The 17,904-nt window shown below is 55.0% G+C and overlaps 4 non-coding genes and 4 pseudogenes across 4 annotated transcripts; all 8 read right to left on the reverse strand.

Moving 5' to 3' along the window:
- Positions 1-1,211: 1,211 nt before the first annotated feature.
- Positions 1,212-1,330, reverse strand: LOC123629674. The gene has a single exon (XR_006732146.1). It is a non-coding gene; the product is annotated as a 5S ribosomal RNA (ribosomal RNA).
- Positions 1,331-2,521: 1,191 nt separating this feature from the next.
- Positions 2,522-2,640, reverse strand: LOC123629669 (annotated as a pseudogene).
- Positions 2,641-6,099: 3,459 nt separating this feature from the next.
- Positions 6,100-6,218, reverse strand: LOC123629675. The gene has a single exon (XR_006732147.1). It is a non-coding gene; the product is annotated as a 5S ribosomal RNA (ribosomal RNA).
- A 1,191-nt stretch (positions 6,219-7,409) lies between these two features.
- Positions 7,410-7,528, reverse strand: LOC123629665 (annotated as a pseudogene).
- A 3,460-nt stretch (positions 7,529-10,988) lies between these two features.
- LOC123629663 lies at positions 10,989-11,107 on the reverse strand. Its single transcript, XR_006732142.1, has one exon. It is a non-coding gene; the product is annotated as a 5S ribosomal RNA (ribosomal RNA).
- Positions 11,108-12,298: 1,191 nt separating this feature from the next.
- Positions 12,299-12,417, reverse strand: LOC123629670 (annotated as a pseudogene).
- Positions 12,418-15,874: 3,457 nt separating this feature from the next.
- On the reverse strand, positions 15,875-15,993 carry LOC123629664. Its single transcript, XR_006732143.1, has one exon. It is a non-coding gene; the product is annotated as a 5S ribosomal RNA (ribosomal RNA).
- A 1,191-nt stretch (positions 15,994-17,184) lies between these two features.
- LOC123629671 lies at positions 17,185-17,303 on the reverse strand (annotated as a pseudogene).
- Positions 17,304-17,904: the final 601 nt, after the last annotated feature.

A 17,904-nucleotide genomic window follows, 5' to 3' on the forward strand; every position in this document is an offset into this window, starting at 1 on the left:
AGATGGGATTTGTTTGGGAGAAGCGTTTTTGTGGTTCCACGCCTTGAGAAAAAGATACACAGCGGCTTCCGACATATGCATCAACTCCCATTTTTATAAGGTGAGTGGTGGGGTTTTGGTACGGTTAATTCGATTTAATATAATAATCATAATGATAATCATGATCATTATCATCATTCTTTAACATATCCCTTTCCCAAATTAAAAGAAAAAGAGAAAGAAGCAGACTGTAAGTTTCTAGATATAAACCCTGTTTAAATGGGATTATTTATTAATGTGGGGGAAATGATTAGTTTGGGGACTCTGTGTCCGTCTATGGAGGACTACGGGATAGCCTCTCCATCGATGGGAGCCATCATGTACGTTTTTGCTAAGTTTTCCATCGAAGTTGGCACCTTTGCCCCGTAGGTGCTGTGTGGATTTTCTGTGACTTTGAATGTTATCCTTTTCAAGAATTGCATTCATTAGTGTGTATTTGCGAGGAAACAAGAAATATCGAAACTATCGATCGAATGTTGATTTCATCTAGAGCTATCTTGCTGGACTCACCTAGGATTTCTACAGGTCTCCCGCGCATAGGGGCAAACATTCTATTTTGAGAACCGTAGGAGGTGAGGAAAATGAAGAAAGGTGATTTTCCTTTCCCATATATTGTTAGTGTTTTCCCTTGTTGTAGTATGTTTTTGGAGCGTCTCTTGCAGTATCGAACAGAAGGATTTCCTATCGACACCCTGGTCTTGCTCGTGACTGTCCAAAGAATGCTTCTACCTCTTAATCCTTCAGAATATTTTCTAAAGATTTAGACGTTTGAAAAGTGTTTCTAGATGTCTTCGCATCTGGATTCTTAAGTTATGTTCCCGTGAACGGATAGCCAACTGTTTAGATTCTCTTCTTCTGCATATATGGATAGGATCCAATTTTTCCTTTCCCAGGGTGGTAACGTGGTCATCTCCTTGGACAACTTTAGACTGTGTCCTGAATTCAGAGCCGGTCGGTCCGAAGTTCCGGAGGCCCGGGCCTGCGGCAGGTGTGTGAGGGGCGGCAGCCTCGGGGACTGAGCCTCCACATCTCCAATCTGACCCTCTCTCCAGGGGCCACGGGGCGGGGTCCGGGCCGGCCGGGGGCGGGAGCCGGGGCGGGCGCGGAGGGCGAAGGCCCCCCCTCCCCTTCCCAGCCCAGGGGGGCGGGGCAGAAAGAGAGGCAGAGCAAAAAGCCTACGGCACCCGGGATTCCCAGGCGGTCTCCCATCCAAGTACTAACCGGGCCCGACCCTGCTTAGCTTCCGAGGTGAGACGAGATCGGGTGCGTTCAGGGTGGTCTGGCCGTAGACGAGGGCGGCCGCCCCCGGACGCCTCAAGAGGCCGAGCTGCTGCGACGCGTCCCTCCCTGCGCAGTCGGGTCCCTCCCGCCGCCCTGGCCCTTCGCTAGCCCACCTGCCCGGATCGGGGTGGGGGTGGGGGGCCAGGCGGAGCCTCACGGGTCTCGCGCGCGCACCCTCCCACCCCCACCCAAACCACGGACGCACCGCCGTCCCACAGCCCGAGGAGCAGACCCACGGGCACGCGCGCAGGGACAGGCTTCCACGCGTGGGAGCGGAGGGCCGGAGCCGGAGAGTGCGCGAGAGAGGGCCCTCCGCCGGCCCACGCGAGGGCACGGTGGGGAGGGGCTTTGGGGCGGGGCCGGGAGGAGGAGGCAGGGCCGTGCCTGCCGCTGGTCCGTCACCCGGAGGTCCTGAAGATCTGCAGTGTCCCCCCCCACCCCGCCACCCCACCCCCGTCTGGGGAGGACCGTTCTGCCCCGATTCCCCTCAGGGCCTGCGTGTGGCAGCAGCCCCCGCGCGGGGGCGGGGGGCGGCGCGGGGGGCCAGAGCCGGCTATCCTGTGGCCCGCTGGGGTGGGGTTTGGGGTGTGTAGCCAGGGGTCAAGGGGCCGGTGGGTGGTTTGGGTTTGGGTGCGTGCGCTCCGTGTGCTGTTGTGTGTCCTCTCTGCCCAGGTGGCCAGCGACTCGCCCTGTGCGGCGCGCCGGTGTGTCTCTCGGGAGCCCCGGCGGCGGCGAGGAGCCCGCCCGGCGTGAGGCCCGGGCCCGAGGCCCGGGTGTGCGGCGGAGAGAAAGTGCACGGTGGGCCGGGTGTCCGGGGGCCCAGGACACGGTTTGCCGCCGTGGGCTGTCCCGCGCCGGGTGTACGCGATGTCCCGGAGTGCGGGGCGGCGGGTGCGGGGTCGGGGGGAGAGGAGACCCAGCGGCACTTAGGGATCCCGCCGCCCGGCCCCGGCCCGGTGTGGGGCCCAGGGTTGGGGCTCCGCTGCCGGCCCAACGGAACGCCTGGGACGCTCTGCCGCTGCCGCCACCTGGCGGTGGTGCTGCAGCGGGGGAGAGGGGAGGAAGCCCCGGGCGGGGGCAGCGGGTCGCGCCGAGGGGGGGGAGGGGCCGGGGCCCGAGGGCGAAAGTGGGGGCGGGCGCAGAAGGCGGGGGGCCCCCCCACCCCCGACCCCCCAGCGGGCGGGACAAAAGAAGAAGCAAAAGCCTACAGCACCCGGTATTCCCAGGCGGTCTCCCATCCAAGTACTAACCTGGCCCGACCCTGCTTAGCTTCCCAGACCAGAGGAGATCGGGCACGTTCAGGGTGCTATGGCCCTAGACGGCAGCGGCCGTCCCCGGACGCCTCGAGAGGCCCAGCTGCTACGCGGCCCTCCCGGCCCAGCGCCCCCCACCCGACCCCGCGCCCTCCTGCTGCCCAGTAGCCTTCAGAGCCTCGCTCTCTAGCTGCTACATACACACCAAACACTCAACACTTTGCCACAAACACATACACCAATGACAACAAAATTCAAACACTCAATAGCACATCTATTCAAAGCACGGAGGACACAAACGGGAGGACAATGTGTGACTTGTCAGATTCTACAGACGTCAGGAGCCCACATGAAGGCTCAGGGAAATATTCCAAAGGAGTGTGACGTGGCTCAGAGCTCCTTGGACATGAGCAGACTGGCTTCGGCGGACGGCAGCTCTTACATTTTCACAGTGCAGCCGGAACAATAGAAGGTTCCTTCCTCGCCTTTCCTAGTTCATGCAGTAGGAACCAGTCCACGGTTCTATGGTGCATGGCTACGATTATTCTGTGGGATCCTGCAAAGAAGAAATGCTGTTGGTGTCTTTGGGTACTGGGAATCTGGGTGTGAGAGGAAGAGGTGAAATCGGTAAAGTAATGTAAAAAAACTCTCAGTTCTCAGTTTGAACTTGGATTATCAGTGTAAACTCAATGTGTTTTCCTGTAATTTTTTTTTTCTTTTCTTTCTCTCTTTCTTTCTTTTCTTTTCTTTTTTTTTTTTTTTTTTTTTTTAAGTTTTTCCACGGTAAGTGCTGAGACATAGGTGCGAACTCGACACTAGTGCATTTCACCAGCCTCTAGATCGTGGTCTCCACCAACCATCGTTATTAAACGGTCCTAAGACTTACTGGAGACATACGCTGACTTGAAGTCTGGGGCGGGAAACGCACGCTTCTCATACTGGGAAGCGCGGATGCTACCATATCCAACAGGACGAGGGTCACGTCAAAAGACACAGGAACCAGAATGAGTAGACTCCCGTTTGCCAAACACAGGACGGTTTGATCGCCAGCAAGTCTAATGATTGCAAGATATTGAAACACGTTAAATACGTTTAAATCCACGATGAAACCCCTCACAATGCAAAAATAGCTCGGGTCACTGCGGACAGCGGTAGGAAACAAAGGGAAATGGTGACAACCGGGGCTGCCCCCGACTAGTCGCGATGTATGGACACTCTTTCAAAAGACATCTCAACCCCTCACAAGGTATGGACTGTATTTGGACTGGATTCAAAGAAACTGAAATGAGCGTGTGTGTCTCAGGGAAACGCAAACATTGAGTACTTGCTGTTATCTCTAACACGGTGAAATTTTTACATGGAATAAGGTGGCTGTGAGTACCCTGAAAAAGGGAAGAAAGCCTCTACCTTTGATAGAAACATATTGACTTTTTATCGTTGGAGGGATATTATTAAGGGGATCATGAACTTAAGGTAGGAGGGGTATAAAAGAAACAAGATCTGGCCAGGGGTTGGTGATTTCTTGAGTCAGGGGAGTGAGAAAATACTCTACTATTCTTTCCGATTTTGTTTCTATTCCAAATTTCCCATCATGAAAAGTTTCCAAAGATACCATGAAGAGGGTCAAAAACAAGCTGCAAACAGGACAAGGTATCTGTAGCCCATATAATTGGCAAAATATTACTGTTACAGAATATCTACGTTTAATACGCTTAATACGCCTTTGGCCCCGTGTCCTCATTATTGGTCAAGGAAATGCAGAATAAAAAATGAAGCCAGATATAGTTTCCAACTCACCAGATTGAGGAAACTTAAGAAACTGATCACTGTGTTGGCTTTGAGGAAAACTCTTGCACACACCCTGCTGATATGGGAGGCGAAATTATAGGACCATTTGGAAAACACTGTAGCCTAAATGGAAATGAATAAACACTGGCATAATTCAGGAGCAAGCATATTCTCTGAGTAGCACGTACCAGAGAGAAGATAGGGCACATGTGACCAGGAAGCATCTAGGGTAATCCTCACGGGAGCCCCTTGTACACGGACCTACTCAAAGATCGGATAAAGATACTTCCGACTGATTCGTGCAGTGCCATTCTCTAGCAGCGCTGATGAACTGCAGCTTCCTGTGTAAGCGAGGAGTATTCTCCAAACAGAAGGTTTCCCCTGGCACACAAGTTACCCAGAAGGAATCCAGAATGGTTCCACATCTATTCTATAAACTGTGAAATTAACAAACTACCTCAATGAGATAGTCCTATAACAGAGAGCAAAAACTTTCAAAGGAAAAGCAAGGAAAAGGATGACAGTCGAGATGGGATTTGTTTGGGAGAAGCGTTTTTGTGGTTCCACGCCTTGAGAAAAAGATACACAGCGGCTTCCGACATATGCATCAACTCCCATTTTTATAAGGTGAGTGGTGGGGTTTTGGTACGGTTAATTCGATTTAATATAATAATCATAATGATAATCATGATCATTATCATCATTCTTTAACATATCCCTTTCCCAAATTAAAAGAAAAAGAGAAAGAAGCAGACTGTAAGTTTCTAGATATAAACCCTGTTTAAATGGGATTATTTATTAATGTGGGGGAAATGATTAGTTTGGGGACTCTGTGTCCGTCTATGGAGGACTACGGGATAGCCTCTCCATCGATGGGAGCCATCATGTACGTTTTTGCTAAGTTTTCCATCGAAGTTGGCACCTTTGCCCCGTAGGTGCTGTGTGGATTTTCTGTGACTTTGAATGTTATCCTTTTCAAGAATTGCATTCATTAGTGTGTATTTGCGAGGAAACAAGAAATATCGAAACTATCGATCGAATGTTGATTTCATCTAGAGCTATCTTGCTGGACTCACCTAGGATTTCTACAGGTCTCCCGCGCATAGGGGCAAACATTCTATTTTGAGAACCGTAGGAGGTGAGGAAAATGAAGAAAGGTGATTTTCCTTTCCCATATATTGTTAGTGTTTTCCCTTGTTGTAGTATGTTTTTGGAGCGTCTCTTGCAGTATCGAACAGAAGGATTTCCTATCGACACCCTGGTCTTGCTCGTGACTGTCCAAAGAATGCTTCTACCTCTTAATCCTTCAGAATATTTTCTAAAGATTTAGACGTTTGAAAAGTGTTTCTAGATGTCTTCGCATCTGGATTCTTAAGTTATGTTCCCGTGAACGGATAGCCAACTGTTTAGATTCTCTTCTTCTGCATATATGGATAGGATCCAATTTTTCCTTTCCCAGGGTGGTAACGTGGTCATCTCCTTGGACAACTTTAGACTGTGTCCTGAATTCAGAGCCGGTCGGTCCGAAGTTCCGGAGGCCCGGGCCTGCGGCAGGTGTGTGAGGGGCGGCAGCCTCGGGGACTGAGCCTCCACATCTCCAATCTGACCCTCTCTCCAGGGGCCACGGGGCGGGGTCCGGGCCGGCCGGGGGCGGGAGCCGGGGCGGGCGCGGAGGGCGAAGGCCCCCCCTCCCCTTCCCAGCCCAGGGGGGCGGGGCAGAAAGAGAGGCAGAGCAAAAAGCCTACGGCACCCGGGATTCCCAGGCGGTCTCCCATCCAAGTACTAACCGGGCCCGACCCTGCTTAGCTTCCGAGGTGAGACGAGATCGGGTGCGTTCAGGGTGGTCTGGCCGTAGACGAGGGCGGCCGCCCCCGGACGCCTCAAGAGGCCGAGCTGCTGCGACGCGTCCCTCCCTGCGCAGTCGGGTCCCTCCCGCCGCCCTGGCCCTTCGCTAGCCCACCTGCCCGGATCGGGGTGGGGGTGGGGGGCCAGGCGGAGCCTCACGGGTCTCGCGCGCGCACCCTCCCACCCCCACCCAAACCACGGACGCACCGCCGTCCCACAGCCCGAGGAGCAGACCCACGGGCACGCGCGCAGGGACAGGCTTCCACGCGTGGGAGCGGAGGGCCGGAGCCGGAGAGTGCGCGAGAGAGGGCCCTCCGCCGGCCCACGCGAGGGCACGGTGGGGAGGGGCTTTGGGGCGGGGCCGGGAGGAGGAGGCAGGGCCGTGCCTGCCGCTGGTCCGTCACCCGGAGGTCCTGAAGATCTGCAGTGTCCCCCCCCACCCCGCCACCCCACCCCCGTCCGGGGAGGACCGTTCTGCCCCGATTCCCCTCAGGGCCTGCGTGTGGCAGCAGCCCCCGCGCGGGGGCGGGGGGCGGCGCGGGGGGCCAGAGCCGGCTATCCTGTGGCCCGCTGGGGTGGGGTTTGGGGTGTGTAGCCAGGGGTCAAGGGGCCGGTGGGTGGTTTGGGTTTGGGTGCGTGCGCTCCGTGTGCTGTTGTGTGTCCTCTCTGCCCAGGTGGCCAGCGACTCGCCCTGTGCGGCGCGCCGGTGTGTCTCTCGGGAGCCCCGGCGGCGGCGAGGAGCCCGCCCGGCGTGAGGCCCGGGCCCGAGGCCCGGGTGTGCGGCGGAGAGAAAGTGCACGGTGGGCCGGGTGTCCGGGGGCCCAGGACACGGTTTGCCGCCGTGGGCTGTCCCGCGCCGGGTGTACGCGATGTCCCGGAGTGCGGGGCGGCGGGTGCGGGGTCGGGGGGAGAGGAGACCCAGCGGCACTTAGGGATCCCGCCGCCCGGCCCCGGCCCGGTGTGGGGCCCAGGGTTGGGGCTCCGCTGCCGGCCCAACGGAACGCCTGGGACGCTCTGCCGCTGCCGCCACCTGGCGGTGGTGCTGCAGCGGGGGAGAGGGGAGGAAGCCCCGGGCGGGGGCAGCGGGTCGCGCCGAGGGGGGGGAGGGGCCGGGGCCCGAGGGCGAAAGTGGGGGCGGGCGCAGAAGGCGGGGGGCCCCCCCACCCCCGACCCCCCAGCGGGCGGGACAAAAGAAGAAGCAAAAGCCTACAGCACCCGGTATTCCCAGGCGGTCTCCCATCCAAGTACTAACCTGGCCCGACCCTGCTTAGCTTCCCAGACCAGACGAGATCGGGCACGTTCAGGGTGCTATGGCCCTAGACGGCAGCGGCCGTCCCCGGACGCCTCGAGAGGCCCAGCTGCTACGCGGCCCTCCCGGCCCAGCGCCCCCCACCCGACCCCGCGCCCTCCTGCTGCCCAGTAGCCTTCAGAGCCTCGCTCTCTAGCTGCTACATACACACCAAACACTCAACACTTTGCCACAAACACATACACCAATGACAACAAAATTCAAACACTCAATAGCACATCTATTCAAAGCACGGAGGACACAAACGGGAGGACAATGTGTGACTTGTCAGATTCTACAGACGTCAGGAGCCCACATGAAGGCTCAGGGAAATATTCCAAAGGAGTGTGACGTGGCTCAGAGCTCCTTGGACATGAGCAGACTGGCTTCGGCGGACGGCAGCTCTTACATTTTCACAGTGCAGCCGGAACAATAGAAGGTTCCTTCCTCGCCTTTCCTAGTTCATGCAGTAGGAACCAGTCCACGGTTCTATGGTGCATGGCTACGATTATTCTGTGGGATCCTGCAAAGAAGAAATGCTGTTGGTGTCTTTGGGTACTGGGAATCTGGGTGTGAGAGGAAGAGGTGAAATCGGTAAAGTAATGTAAAAAAACTCTCAGTTCTCAGTTTGAACTTGGATTATCAGTGTAAACTCAATGTGTTTTCCTGTAATTTTTTTTTTCTTTTCTTTCTCTCTTTCTTTCTTTTCTTTTCTTTTTTTTTTTTTTTTTTTTTTTTAAGTTTTTCCACGGTAAGTGCTGAGACATAGGTGCGAACTCGACACTAGTGCATTTCACCAGCCTCTAGATCGTGGTCTCCGCCAACCATCGTTATTAAACGGTCCTAAGACTTACTGGAGACATACGCTGACTTGAAGTCTGGGGCGGGAAACGCACGCTTCTCATACTGGGAAGCGCGGATGCTACCATATCCAACAGGACGAGGGTCACGTCAAAAGACACAGGAACCAGAATGAGTAGACTCCCGTTTGCCAAACACAGGACGGTTTGATCGCCAGCAAGTCTAATGATTGCAAGATATTGAAACACGTTAAATACGTTTAAATCCACGATGAAACCCCTCACAATGCAAAAATAGCTCGGGTCACTGCGGACAGCGGTAGGAAACAAAGGGAAATGGTGACAACCGGGGCTGCCCCCGACTAGTCGCGATGTATGGACACTCTTTCAAAAGACATCTCAACCCCTCACAAGGTATGGACTGTATTTGGACTGGATTCAAAGAAACTGAAATGAGCGTGTGTGTCTCAGGGAAACGCAAACATTGAGTACTTGCTGTTATCTCTAACACGGTGAAATTTTTACATGGAATAAGGTGGCTGTGAGTACCCTGAAAAAGGGAAGAAAGCCTCTACCTTTGATAGAAACATATTGACTTTTTATCGTTGGAGGGATATTATTAAGGGGATCATGAACTTAAGGTAGGAGGGGTATAAAAGAAACAAGATCTGGCCAGGGGTTGGTGATTTCTTGAGTCAGGGGAGTGAGAAAATACTCTACTATTCTTTCCGATTTTGTTTCTATTCCAAATTTCCCATCATGAAAAGTTTCCAAAGATACCATGAAGAGGGTCAAAAACAAGCTGCAAACAGGACAAGGTATCTGTAGCCCATATAATTGGCAAAATATTACTGTTACAGAATATCTACGTTTAATACGCTTAATACGCCTTTGGCCCCGTGTCCTCATTATTGGTCAAGGAAATGCAGAATAAAAAATGAAGCCAGATATAGTTTCCAACTCACCAGATTGAGGAAACTTAAGAAACTGATCACTGTGTTGGCTTTGAGGAAAACTCTTGCACACACCCTGCTGATATGGGAGGCGAAATTATAGGACCATTTGGAAAACACTGTAGCCTAAATGGAAATGAATAAACACTGGCATAATTCAGGAGCAAGCATATTCTCTGAGTAGCACGTACCAGAGAGAAGATAGGGCACATGTGACCAGGAAGCATCTAGGGTAATCCTCACGGGAGCCCCTTGTACACGGACCTACTCAAAGATCGGATAAAGATACTTCCGACTGATTCGTGCAGTGCCATTCTCTAGCAGCGCTGATGAACTGCAGCTTCCTGTGTAAGCGAGGAGTATTCTCCAAACAGAAGGTTTCCCCTGGCACACAAGTTACCCAGAAGGAATCCAGAATGGTTCCACATCTATTCTATAAACTGTGAAATTAACAAACTACCTCAATGAGATAGTCCTATAACAGAGAGCAAAAACTTTCAAAGGAAAAGCAAGGAAAAGGATGACAGTCGAGATGGGATTTGTTTGGGAGAAGCGTTTTTGTGGTTCCACGCCTTGAGAAAAAGATACACAGCGGCTTCCGACATATGCATCAACTCCCATTTTTATAAGGTGAGTGGTGGGGTTTTGGTACGGTTAATTCGATTTAATATAATAATCATAATGATAATCATGATCATTATCATCATTCTTTAACATATCCCTTTCCCAAATTAAAAGAAAAAGAGAAAGAAGCAGACTGTAAGTTTCTAGATATAAACCCTGTTTAAATGGGATTATTTATTAATGTGGGGGAAATGATTAGTTTGGGGACTCTGTGTCCGTCTATGGAGGACTACGGGATAGCCTCTCCATCGATGGGAGCCATCATGTACGTTTTTGCTAAGTTTTCCATCGAAGTTGGCACCTTTGCCCCGTAGGTGCTGTGTGGATTTTCTGTGACTTTGAATGTTATCCTTTTCAAGAATTGCATTCATTATTGTGTATTTGCGAGGAAACAAGAAATATCGAAACTATCGATCGAATGTTGATTTCATCTAGAGCTATCTTGCTGGACTCACCTAGGATTTCTACAGGTCTCCCGCGCATAGGGGCAAACATTCTATTTTGAGAACCGTAGGAGGTGAGGAAAATGAAGAAAGGTGATTTTCCTTTCCCATATATTGTTAGTGTTTTCCCTTGTTGTAGTATGTTTTTGGAGCGTCTCTTGCAGTATCGAACAGAAGGATTTCCTATCGACACCCTGGTCTTGCTCGTGACTGTCCAAAGAATGCTTCTACCTCTTAATCCTTCAGAATATTTTCTAAAGATTTAGACGTTTGAAAAGTGTTTCTAGATGTCTTCGCATCTGGATTCTTAAGTTATGTTCCCGTGAACGGATAGCCAACTGTTTAGATTCTCTTCTTCTGCATATATGGATAGGATCCAATTTTTCCTTTCCCAGGGTGGTAACGTGGTCATCTCCTTGGACAACTTTAGACTGTGTCCTGAATTCAGAGCCGGTCGGTCCGAAGTTCCGGAGGCCCGGGCCTGCGGCAGGTGTGTGAGGGGCGGCAGCCTCGGGGACTGAGCCTCCACATCTCCAATCTGACCCTCTCTCCAGGGGCCACGGGGCGGGGTCCGGGCCGGCCGGGGGCGGGAGCCGGGGCGGGCGCGGAGGGCGAAGGCCCCCCCTCCCCTTCCCAGCCCAGGGGGGCGGGGCAGAAAGAGAGGCAGAGCAAAAAGCCTACGGCACCCGGGATTCCCAGGCGGTCTCCCATCCAAGTACTAACCGGGCCCGACCCTGCTTAGCTTCCGAGGTGAGACGAGATCGGGTGCGTTCAGGGTGGTCTGGCCGTAGACGAGGGCGGCCGCCCCCGGACGCCTCAAGAGGCCGAGCTGCTGCGACGCGTCCCTCCCTGCGCAGTCGGGTCCCTCCCGCCGCCCTGGCCCTTCGCTAGCCCACCTGCCCGGATCGGGGTGGGGGTGGGGGGCCAGGCGGAGCCTCACGGGTCTCGCGCGCGCACCCTCCCACCCCCACCCAAACCACGGACGCACCGCCGTCCCACAGCCCGAGGAGCAGACCCACGGGCACGCGCGCAGGGACAGGCTTCCACGCGTGGGAGCGGAGGGCCGGAGCCGGAGAGTGCGCGAGAGAGGGCCCTCCGCCGGCCCACGCGAGGGCACGGTGGGGAGGGGCTTTGGGGCGGGGCCGGGAGGAGGAGGCAGGGCCGTGCCTGCCGCTGGTCCGTCACCCGGAGGTCCTGAAGATCTGCAGTGTCCCCCCCCACCCCGCCACCCCACCCCCGTCTGGGGAGGACCGTTCTGCCCCGATTCCCCTCAGGGCCTGCGTGTGGCAGCAGCCCCCGCGCGGGGGCGGGGGGCGGCGCGGGGGGCCAGAGCCGGCTATCCTGTGGCCCGCTGGGGTGGGGTTTGGGGTGTGTAGCCAGGGGTCAAGGGGCCGGTGGGTGGTTTGGGTTTGGGTGCGTGCGCTCCGTGTGCTGTTGTGTGTCCTCTCTGCCCAGGTGGCCAGCGACTCGCCCTGTGCGGCGCGCCGGTGTGTCTCTCGGGAGCCCCGGCGGCGGCGAGGAGCCCGCCCGGCGTGAGGCCCGGGCCCGAGGCCCGGGTGTGCGGCGGAGAGAAAGTGCACGGTGGGCCGGGTGTCCGGGGGCCCAGGACACGGTTTGCCGCCGTGGGCTGTCCCGCGCCGGGTGTACGCGATGTCCCGGAGTGCGGGGCGGCGGGTGCGGGGTCGGGGGGAGAGGAGACCCAGCGGCACTTAGGGATCCCGCCGCCCGGCCCCGGCCCGGTGTGGGGCCCAGGGTTGGGGCTCCGCTGCCGGCCCAACGGAACGCCTGGGACGCTCTGCCGCTGCCGCCACCTGGCGGTGGTGCTGCAGCGGGGGAGAGGGGAGGAAGCCCCGGGCGGGGGCAGCGGGTCGCGCCGAGGGGGGGGAGGGGCCGGGGCCCGAGGGCGAAAGTGGGGGCGGGCGCAGAAGGCGGGGGGCCCCCCCACCCCCGACCCCCCAGCGGGCGGGACAAAAGAAGAAGCAAAAGCCTACAGCACCCGGTATTCCCAGGCGGTCTCCCATCCAAGTACTAACCTGGCCCGACCCTGCTTAGCTTCCCAGACCAGAGGAGATCGGGCACGTTCAGGGTGCTATGGCCCTAGACGGCAGCGGCCGTCCCCGGACGCCTCGAGAGGCCCAGCTGCTACGCGGCCCTCCCGGCCCAGCGCCCCCCACCCGACCCCGCGCCCTCCTGCTGCCCAGTAGCCTTCAGAGCCTCGCTCTCTAGCTGCTACATACACACCAAACACTCAACACTTTGCCACAAACACATACACCAATGACAACAAAATTCAAACACTCAATAGCACATCTATTCAAAGCACGGAGGACACAAACGGGAGGACAATGTGTGACTTGTCAGATTCTACAGACGTCAGGAGCCCACATGAAGGCTCAGGGAAATATTCCAAAGGAGTGTGACGTGGCTCAGAGCTCCTTGGACATGAGCAGACTGGCTTCGGCGGACGGCAGCTCTTACATTTTCACAGTGCAGCCGGAACAATAGAAGGTTCCTTCCTCGCCTTTCCTAGTTCATGCAGTAGGAACCAGTCCACGGTTCTATGGTGCATGGCTACGATTATTCTGTGGGATCCTGCAAAGAAGAAATGCTGTTGGTGTCTTTGGGTACTGGGAATCTGGGTGTGAGAGGAAGAGGTGAAATCGGTAAAGTAATGTAAAAAAACTCTCAGTTCTCAGTTTGAACTTGGATTATCAGTGTAAACCCAATGTGTTTTCCTGTAATTTTTTTTTCTTTTCTTTCTCTCTTTCTTTCTTTTCTTTTCTTTTTTTTTTTTTTTTTTTTTTAAGTTTTTCCACGGAAAGTGCTGAGACATAGGTGCGAACTCGACACTAGTGCATTTCACCAGCCTCTAGATCGTGGTCTCCGCCAACCATCGTTATTAAACGGTCCTAAGACTTACTGGAGACATACGCTGACTTGAAGTCTGGGGCGGGAAACGCACGCTTCTCATACTGGGAAGCGCGGATGCTACCATATCCAACAGGACGAGGGTCACGTCAAAAGACACAGGAACCAGAATGAGTAGACTCCCGTTTGCCAAACACAGGACGGTTTGATCGCCAGCAAGTCTAATGATTGCAAGATATTGAAACACGTTAAATACGTTTAAATCCACGATGAAACCCCTCACAATGCAAAAATAGCTCGGGTCACTGCGGACAGCGGTAGGAAACAAAGGGAAATGGTGACAACCGGGGCTGCCCCCGACTAGTCGCGATGTATGGACACTCTTTCAAAAGACATCTCAACCCCTCACAAGGTATGGACTGTATTTGGACTGGATTCAAAGAAACTGAAATGAGCGTGTGTGTCTCAGGGAAACGCAAACATTGAGTACTTGCTGTTATCTCTAACACGGTGAAATTTTTACATGGAATAAGGTGGCTGTGAGTACCCTGAAAAAGGGAAGAAAGCCTCTACCTTTGATAGAAACATATTGACTTTTTATCGTTGGAGGGATATTATTAAGGGGATCATGAACTTAAGGTAGGAGGGGTATAAAAGAAACAAGATCTGGCCAGGGGTTGGTGATTTCTTGAGTCAGGGGAGTGAGAAAATACTCTACTATTCTTTCCGATTTTGTTTCTATTCCAAATTTCCCATCATGAAAAGTTTCCAAAGATACCATGAAGAGGGTCAAAAACAAGCTGCAAACAGGACAAGGTATCTGTAGCCCATATAATTGGCAAAATATTACTGTTACAGAATATCTACGTTTAATACGCTTAATACGCCTTTGGCCCCGTGTCCTCATTATTGGTCAAGGAAATGCAGAATAAAAAATGAAGCCAGATATAGTTTCCAACTCACCAGATTGAGGAAACTTAAGAAACTGATCACTGTGTTGGCTTTGAGGAAAACTCTTGCACACACCCTGCTGATATGGGAGGCGAAATTATAGGACCATTTGGAAAACACTGTAGCCTAAATGGAAATGAATAAACACTGGCATAATTCAGGAGCAAGCATATTCTCTGAGTAGCACGTACCAGAGAGAAGATAGGGCACATGTGACCAGGAAGCATCTAGGGTAATCCTCACGGGAGCCCCTTGTACACGGACCTACTCAAAGATCGGATAAAGATACTTCCGACTGATTCGTGCAGTGCCATTCTCTAGCAGCGCTGATGAACTGCAGCTTCCTGTGTAAGCGAGGAGTATTCTCCAAACAGAAGGTTTCCCCTGGCACACAAGTTACCCAGAAGGAATCCAGAATGGTTCCACATCTATTCTATAAACTGTGAAATTAACAAACTACCTCAATGAGATAGTCCTATAACAGAGAGCAAAAACTTTCAAAGGAAAAGCAAGGAAAAGGATGACAGTCGAGATGGGATTTGTTTGGGAGAAGCGTTTTTGTGGTTCCACGCCTTGAGAAAAAGATACACAGCGGCTTCCGACATATGCATCAACTCCCATTTTTATAAGGTGAGTGGTGGGGTTTTGGTACGGTTAATTCGATTTAATATAATAATCATAATGATAATCATGATCATTATCATCATTCTTTAACATATCCCTTTCCCAAATTAAAAGAAAAAGAGAAAGAAGCAGACTGTAAGTTTCTAGATATAAACCCTGTTTAAATGGGATTATTTATTAATGTGGGGGAAATGATTAGTTTGGGGACTCTGTGTCCGTCTATGGAGGACTACGGGATAGCCTCTCCATCGATGGGAGCCATCATGTACGTTTTTGCTAAGTTTTCCATCGAAGTTGGCACCTTTGCCCCGTAGGTGCTGTGTGGATTTTCTGTGACTTTGAATGTTATCCTTTTCAAGAATTGCATTCATTATTGTGTATTTGCGAGGAAACAAGAAATATCGAAACTATCGATCGAATGTTGATTTCATCTAGAGCTATCTTGCTGGACTCACCTAGGATTTCTACAGGTCTCCCGCGCATAGGGGCAAACATTCTATTTTGAGAACCGTAGGAGGTGAGGAAAATGAAGAAAGGTGATTTTCCTTTCCCATATATTGTTAGTGTTTTCCCTTGTTGTAGTATGTTTTTGGAGCGTCTCTTGCAGTATCGAACAGAAGGATTTCCTATCGACACCCTGGTCTTGCTCGTGACTGTCCAAAGAATGCTTCTACCTCTTAATCCTTCAGAATATTTTCTAAAGATTTAGACGTTTGAAAAGTGTTTCTAGATGTCTTCGCATCTGGATTCTTAAGTTATGTTCCCGTGAACGGATAGCCAACTGTTTAGATTCTCTTCTTCTGCATATATGGATAGGATCCAATTTTTCCTTTCCCAGGGTGGTAACGTGGTCATCTCCTTGGACAACTTTAGACTGTGTCCTGAATTCAGAGCCGGTCGGTCCGAAGTTCCGGAGGCCCGGGCCTGCGGCAGGTGTGTGAGGGGCGGCAGCCTCGGGGACTGAGCCTCCACATCTCCAATCTGACCCTCTCTCCAGGGGCCACGGGGCGGGGTCCGGGCCGGCCGGGGGCGGGAGCCGGGGCGGGCGCGGAGGGCGAAGGCCCCCCCTCCCCTTCCCAGCCCAGGGGGGCGGGGCAGAAAGAGAGGCAGAGCAAAAAGCCTACGGCACCCGGGATTCCCAGGCGGTCTCCCATCCAAGTACTAACCGGGCCCGACCCTGCTTAGCTTCCGAGGTGAGACGAGATCGGGTGCGTTCAGGGTGGTCTGGCCGTAGACGAGGGCGGCCGCCCCCGGACGCCTCAAGAGGCCGAGCTGCTGCGACGCGTCCCTCCCTGCGCAGTCGGGTCCCTCCCGCCGCCCTGGCCCTTCGCTAGCCCACCTGCCCGGATCGGGGTGGGGGTGGGGGGCCAGGCGGAGCCTCACGGGTCTCGCGCGCGCACCCTCCCACCCCCACCCAAACCACGGACGCACCGCCGTCCCACAGCCCGAGGAGCAGACCCACGGGCACGCGCGCAGGGACAGGCTTCCACGCGTGGGAGCGGAGGGCCGGAGCCGGAGAGTGCGCGAGAGAGGGCCCTCCGCCGGCCCACGCGAGGGCACGGTGGGGAGGGGCTTTGGGGCGGGGCCGGGAGGAGGAGGCAGGGCCGTGCCTGCCGCTGGTCCGTCACCCGGAGGTCCTGAAGATCTGCAGTGTCCCCCCCCACCCCGCCACCCCACCCCCGTCTGGGGAGGACCGTTCTGCCCCGATTCCCCTCAGGGCCTGCGTGTGGCAGCAGCCCCCGCGCGGGGGCGGGGGGCGGCGCGGGGGGCCAGAGCCGGCTATCCTGTGGCCCGCTGGGGTGGGGTTTGGGGTGTGTAGCCAGGGGTCAAGGGGCCGGTGGGTGGTTTGGGTTTGGGTGCGTGCGCTCCGTGTGCTGTTGTGTGTCCTCTCTGCCCAGGTGGCCAGCGACTCGCCCTGTGCGGCGCGCCGGTGTGTCTCTCGGGAGCCCCGGCGGCGGCGAGGAGCCCGCCCGGCGTGAGGCCCGGGCCCGAGGCCCGGGTGTGCGGCGGAGAGAAAGTGCACGGTGGGCCGGGTGTCCGGGGGCCCAGGACACGGTTTGCCGCCGTGGGCTGTCCCGCGCCGGGTGTACGCGATGTCCCGGAGTGCGGGGCGGCGGGTGCGGGGTCGGGGGGAGAGGAGACCCAGCGGCACTTAGGGATCCCGCCGCCCGGCCCCGGCCCGGTGTGGGGCCCAGGGTTGGGGCTCCGCTGCCGGCCCAACGGAACGCCTGGGACGCTCTGCCGCTGCCGCCACCTGGCGGTGGTGCTGCAGCGGGGGAGAGGGGAGGAAGCCCCGGGCGGGGGCAGCGGGTCGCGCCGAGGGGGGGGAGGGGCCGGGGCCCGAGGGCGAAAGTGGGGGCGGGCGCAGAAGGCGGGGGGCCCCCCCACCCCCGACCCCCCAGCGGGCGGGACAAAAGAAGAAGCAAAAGCCTACAGCACCCGGTATTCCCAGGCGGTCTCCCATCCAAGTACTAACCTGGCCCGACCCTGCTTAGCTTCCCAGACCAGAGGAGATCGGGCACGTTCAGGGTGCTATGGCCCTAGACGGCAGCGGCCGTCCCCGGACGCCTCGAGAGGCCCAGCTGCTACGCGGCCCTCCCGGCCCAGCGCCCCCCACCCGACCCCGCGCCCTCCTGCTGCCCAGTAGCCTTCAGAGCCTCGCTCTCTAGCTGCTACATACACACCAAACACTCAACACTTTGCCACAAACACATACACCAATGACAACAAAATTCAAACACTCAATAGCACATCTATTCAAAGCACGGAGGACACAAACGGGAGGACAATGTGTGACTTGTCAGATTCTACAGACGTCAGGAGCCCACATGAAGGCTCAGGGAAATATTCCAAAGGAGTGTGACGTGGCTCAGAGCTCCTTGGACATGAGCAGACTGGCTTCGGCGGACGGCAGCTCTTACATTTTCACAGTGCAGCCGGAACAATAGAAGGTTCCTTCCTCGCCTTTCCTAGTTCATGCAGTAGGAACCAGTCCACGGTTCTATGGTGCATGGCTACGATTATTCTGTGGGATCCTGCAAAGAAGAAATGCTGTTGGTGTCTTTGGGTACTGGGAATCTGGGTGTGAGAGGAAGAGGTGAAATCGGTAAAGTAATGTAAAAAAACTCTCAGTTCTCAGTTTGAACT

The sequence above is a fragment of the Lemur catta genome, unplaced genomic scaffold (assembly GCF_020740605.2).
Source record: "Lemur catta isolate mLemCat1 unplaced genomic scaffold, mLemCat1.pri scaffold_198_ctg1, whole genome shotgun sequence".
Lineage (NCBI taxonomy): Eukaryota > Metazoa > Chordata > Mammalia > Primates > Lemuridae > Lemur > Lemur catta.